Raw genomic sequence first — 4,684 nt, 5'->3', positions numbered from 1 at the left:
TTTAGGCCAGAGCCTGTACTGTAGAAAAGGAGAGGAGCATGTTTGCTAGCAGAATTACCACTTAACGCAAGTAAACATTCCACAGATGCACTTTTATTTGTTTAATTTGTTTCAGCCTTAAAATTATAATCATATAGGAGGATGCTGGTACAGTGAAATGTTTATTGCATTTATTTGGGTAAAGAAAATTGTTCTTTTATTGCCAAATGTATGAATGAATTGATGCCCCCTTCTTCCCACACCCACCTCCTGTCTTAAATCAGCACATGACTGAGGACAGAAGGAGACGTGAGAGACCAAGAAGACTGTGAATGTATAGTGTATGTGGACGTGTGAGTAAGCAAGGTATAAAAATTATGGAAACAACAGAACTGACAGAGACAAAAAACGAAAAAATAAAACATGCTGGGGGATGCACATGGGAAGCGTTGCCTCCCCTTTCTGGGCTGACAGTGAAAGGAAAGGCTCTTTCGACAGGGCACTGTGAAACTCAATTTTACATGGATCATTTAGCTTGTGATACTGGGCCCAGAATGTCGAAGTCTTGAATAATGAGAGAATGGAAGTGTAGCCGTATTTACTGGGTACTTAGCTGACAGCCATGGTACTTTCATACTTTCTTCTTCCTGTTTCTAGACCACTCCCACCAGCTGTCAATGAGAATGATGGATTGTGATGATGGATGATGAAAAGCTGGAAAAGGAACTAATGAAAGGAGAGGGAGAAATGCCTAAAATGATAATGAGAGAGGAAATGACTGAACAGAAGAGAGTAGAGCGAGAAGCAAATCTTACATAAAGTTAATGACACGCATTACATAATCTGTATGTAAAAAGAGTAGATAAATTTTTGTATAAATCACGTTTTAGTATTCAACATTTTCCATGTTGCCGAGATTATACATAGTCTGTTTCACTTTTTTTTGTGGAATGCAGCTCTCCTGATATGTGTGTGTTGAGAGGTGAGGGGAAGAGGAGATAGAGTCTACCACCTGAAGCTCCTGAAACTGGGATGAGTGAAAGATTATTTTCTTGCCTCATCAACTCTCCTCACGTACTGACTTTCTGGTCACACTCTTACAATTGCATTGTTATATAAACCTTTATACTTATTCTTTTTGACTGTGTCATCTGTCAGGATTCCTTTACTGTTAAGACGGACACATATCACCTTTCTGTGATGATAATTTTGAGTCATGTTTTTTATGTGGAAGTTAACTGGTATTCTCAGTCTTTCAGATAATTATACAACAGGAAAACTATGAGATCATCTTCATCAGTTTATCTCTCCCTGTTTATGAACATTAAGCTTTTAAAGCAAATGTATTCAGGTTAAAATATGTAACAGATTCTTAATTCTCCTTACTTTTTAAAGTTTTTCTTTTTTTACGTATTACGAAGCGTTCCATCTAGAAGCCGTTGGTTTCATCATGCAATAGTCTCTAATCTTCCACTGCCAATATTTTTTGCTCGTTAAAGTAGTACATGTTAATGTTGCTGCCAATTCCCTATATATATATATATATATATATATATATATATATATATATATATATATATATATATATATATATATATCCCATTGGATCCCAGGGGTGCTGGGCGAGGCATGGCGCTGGGTGGGTACTAAGCGTACCCCCCTCCGCCTATCGGCTCATAGTCGCGAAGCTCATAGGTCCCTGCCTGGGGGCTCCCTACTTTATAAAGACTTGAAAAATCCCAGTTCTGTCCAGTATTCCGGACACTGGGCTCCAATAGGAGATATATATATATATATATATATATATATATATATATATATATATATATATATATATATATATATATATATATATATATATATATAGAATGAGAGAGAGAGAGAGAGAGAGAGAGAGAGAGAGAGAGAGAGACTGTAGAGAGATAGATATAGATATAGATAGATACTTTTGATAGATAGATAGATAGATAGATAGATAGACAGATATGTCTCCTGATTGTCAGAACAATAAGGCACATTGCAGCTGTTGCATACCGAATTGGAAGCAGAATCATCCACTTAAGCACTGATTATGAGTTGGATGGTATGAGTCCCCCATAGAAGGTTGATGCTACATGTAATCCCCTTAGCAAGTGAGGCTCAACAAAACTGGAGTCAGAGAAGGTTGACTTGGCCGTAGCTCCAAATGCATGCATTCTTCGCATTCCAGTGCTTTATGATCCAGTTGAAAGCTGGGTGAAAGTGCAGTAACTTGCCTAGTGGATATTCTGAAGAGGAACAAACCACAGTCTGTCTCTCACCATGACAAGCGCTGTCTGTCCCATGTGGATGATACAGCAAATATTTTAGCTGACATGGTGGCACTGATTATGAAGGGAGTGAACCTGAGCGGCATCCACCGGTGGAGTGGGCTAGAGAAGATGAACAAGTATGACAAGATTCTGGCAATGTCCCGTGTGTTCTCTCTACCTCACCAACACATCTCCCCTTCCCACACTACCAGCCCCATCAGGCCTTATGATCCGGAAATAGAAGTGTTAGGCCTTAGACCTCGGCATTGCACACCGCGTGAAATTCGACGGGTGGTATTAAGGAGTGTTTAGCAAAATGGATTTGAGGCAAAGAGTGGCCTTAACCCCTTCAATGTGATGACAATACGGTATTTTAATCTGGTTTAATGTGGATGTGGTAGATGGAGGCATCCACTCACTCAATGAAGGGATGCTGTATGGTCTTTACACTGAAAGACATGTCAAATGGTTTCCTGTGCCCAAAAGGCCATTTACTGCGCTGTGTTGTAACCAAATAACCGGGGTCTTTGGCAAGGTTAAGTGTCCCCCAGATACCTCTATCTAAAATCACTTAATCATGGCAAATATTTTGGAGAGCCTCGGACAGCCCAATACCTTCCCAGAGCCCCAACCAAATGGGCAGATTCGCGTGACCATCTGCAATGTAAAGGGTGTGAATGGGAACAGCAAGAAGGTGGAAGTAGTGAATGTGTTCAAGAGTGCTACATATGCCGTCCTAGCATTGCATGATAGAAGGATGAACGGGTGCAAAGTGGAGGAGTGGGAGGGTGTGAAATGTGTAAGACTCGGCATGAATGGGCGAGGAATATGCAAGGAAGGAGTTGCTTTGTTGATGAATGAGGTGTGGCAGAGTGGAATGAGAGAATACAAATGCGTCAGTTCGAGATGTATGCATGTGAGGTTCAGGGCTGAGAGGGTGAAAGTGGCTGTGATCATAGTGTATGCACCATGTGATGGCAGGAGTGAGAAAGACAGGTTTTGGGATTAGCTGGATGAAGCAGTGGGAGAAATGCCCAGGAGCTATAAAGTGATAGTAATCGGCGATATGAATGGAAGAGTAGGCACTGGTCCCGAGGATGACATAATGGGTTGTAATGGAGTCCAGTAGAAAATGATAATGGGAAACGACTGAAGGATTTGTGTAAGGAAAGTAGGTTGTGCATTAGTAACTCGTATTACAAACACAAACTTGCACATAAATATACATGGTGTAGAAGGAACAGGGATCGTGTTGAAAGAAGCCTCATTGATTATGTGCTCGCAGAGAGGTCGATACTTGGAACGGTTGCTGATATGTAGGCCTTGAGAGGACGAAGTGGAGGTCTGTCAGTCTTCCACAGGAGTACCCTTTAATGTTTAATAATACCCAGCTCAATCCTGCATCATCCTTGAACATGCTTGGGGTTTTATTAACTCGGGATTAATCATGGAAAGATCATATTACATCACTCGTAAAATCTGCTTCCAAAAGATTAGGTGTGCTAACACATCTCCATACCCTCTTTACCCCTGCACAGTTGTGTACTTTGTACATGGGTTTTATTCGTCCCTGTGTAGAGTACAACTATCATGTGTGGGGAGGCTCCCCACATGCAACTCTTCTCAAAAGGGTGGAGTCAAAGGCGTTTCGTCTCATCAACTCTCCTCCTCTTACTGGCTTCCTTCAACCTCTGTCTCTTCGCCGCACTGTTGCACCTTTCTCTCTTCTCTATCGTTACTTCCTTGGTCACTGCCCTCTGACCCCTCTGCTTGCACTCCTCCACCTCTACGTAGCACCCGTCTAGCAACAAACTCTCATCCATTTTCTGTCTAGCTCTCTAATACAAGAGTTAATCGTTACTGCCAGAACTTCATTTATGCAACAGATCAGCTATGGAACTGTCTCCCTTTGTCTGTATTTCCTACTTCCTATGACATCCAGTCTTTCAAGCGCAGTGTGTCCAGGCATCTCGAAATGAATGGATCTTGAATTTAGCTCTCTCTTTTTTTTTTTCCTTGGAAGGAACTGTTATGCAGGCTCCTAGCCTTTGGTTCTTTCTTCCTTGCATTTAAAAAATATTATTGTGATATGCAAGATCAAGCTGAGAAGAGTGAGGTGGATCAGGAGAAAGAGGAGCAGTCAGGGAGAAATACTGAAAGTTGGAAAGCTGATGATCAACGAAATGGTCCATGAATACAGGACCAAAGTATGGGAGGTGTTAAAATCAGTGAAACAGAATGAAATGGATCTGGACAGCTTGTGGAATGCTTATAGGGATTGCTTAGTTTGGAATCTTAAAGTGGTGTGTGGTGTGGCAAGTGTAGCAACAAAGAAAGGTACGACATGGTGGGATGAATAGGTTACGAGAGCAAGGGAAGAAAAGAGGAAAAAGTGACTAGAGTGGTTACAGAAC

General features: G+C 41.3%; 1 pseudogene; it reads left to right on the top strand.

The window, feature by feature from the left end:
- Positions 1-1,962: 1,962 nt before the first annotated feature.
- Positions 1,963-2,596, top strand: LOC145407100 (methionine adenosyltransferase 2 subunit beta pseudogene; annotated as a pseudogene).
- The last annotated feature ends 2,088 nt before the right edge of the window (positions 2,597-4,684 follow it).

The sequence above is a fragment of the Coenobita brevimanus genome, chromosome 72 (assembly GCF_032717465.1).
Source record: "Coenobita brevimanus isolate Jiangsu-jjx chromosome 72, ASM3271746v2, whole genome shotgun sequence".
Lineage (NCBI taxonomy): Eukaryota > Metazoa > Arthropoda > Malacostraca > Decapoda > Coenobitidae > Coenobita > Coenobita brevimanus.
The sequence above is the reverse complement of the archived record's forward strand: the minus strand, read 5'-3'. Positions and strand labels throughout refer to the sequence as shown.